The sequence below is a fragment of the Nicotiana tabacum genome, chromosome 5 (genome assembly GCF_000715075.1).
Source record: "Nicotiana tabacum cultivar K326 chromosome 5, ASM71507v2, whole genome shotgun sequence".
Taxonomy (NCBI): Eukaryota; Viridiplantae; Streptophyta; class Magnoliopsida; order Solanales; family Solanaceae; genus Nicotiana; species Nicotiana tabacum.
This window is the reverse complement of record NC_134084.1, coordinates 114,048,648-114,049,587: the sequence shown is the minus strand read 5'-3', so window position 1 is coordinate 114,049,587 and position 940 is coordinate 114,048,648.

Here is a 940-nt window from a genome sequence, read left to right as displayed (position 1 = left end):
GCGAAAGCATATATTTTAACAGATTATCTTCGTACTAGTAACGAAACCATAATAAATTCCATCCAGAACTGGTGTCACAACTCACGAACAATCTACGAGTACTAAAAATAATGGTCTGAATGAAAAAAAATATACATCTATCTCGAAAGTAGATAAAACATAAATGAAATAGGATAGAAGGGGACGCTAGTGCCTGCGGACGCCTGCAGGACTACCTTGGGTCTCCGGTGGACTAAAGGCAGCAACCTCGAACTATGATCAGTATGGTCCAGTACCAGGATCTGCATAGAAAGTGCAGAGTGCAGTATCAATACAACCGATCTCATGTACTGGTAAATGCCGAGCCTAACCTCGGTGAAATAGTGACGAGGCTAGAACACGACAAACAATGTAAACATGTGCAGTTAAACAATATACTAACAAAATAACAATAATAGAAACTAAACATAAATTAACGGGAAGGGGCAACATGCTAAGGGGGTACCAGAGTAAGAAATCACAATAGTAACAGAGATTAAACAGTTAATGCACTTGAACCGATGACAACAAAAAATCACAGCAAACATAAAATGCACGACATCACCCTTCGTGCTTTTACTCTCAATCCTCACCATGCAATCAATAATAGAAATGTGCACAACATCACCCTTCGTGCTTTATCACTCTTCCTCACCATATGAATAATAGGAATGTGCACGGCATCACCCTTCGTGCTTTATCTCTCTTCCTCACCATATGCATCAATATAAATGTAAATGTTCACGACATCACCCTTCATGCTTTATCACTCTTCCTCATCATATGAATAAGTATGAATGTGCACGACATCACCCTTTGTGCTTTATCACTCTTCCTCACCACAACAACAACAACAGAAACAACAACAACCCGGCAAGGGCATCACAATCAAACAACTCTGTTTCATCATTTTATTTCACAA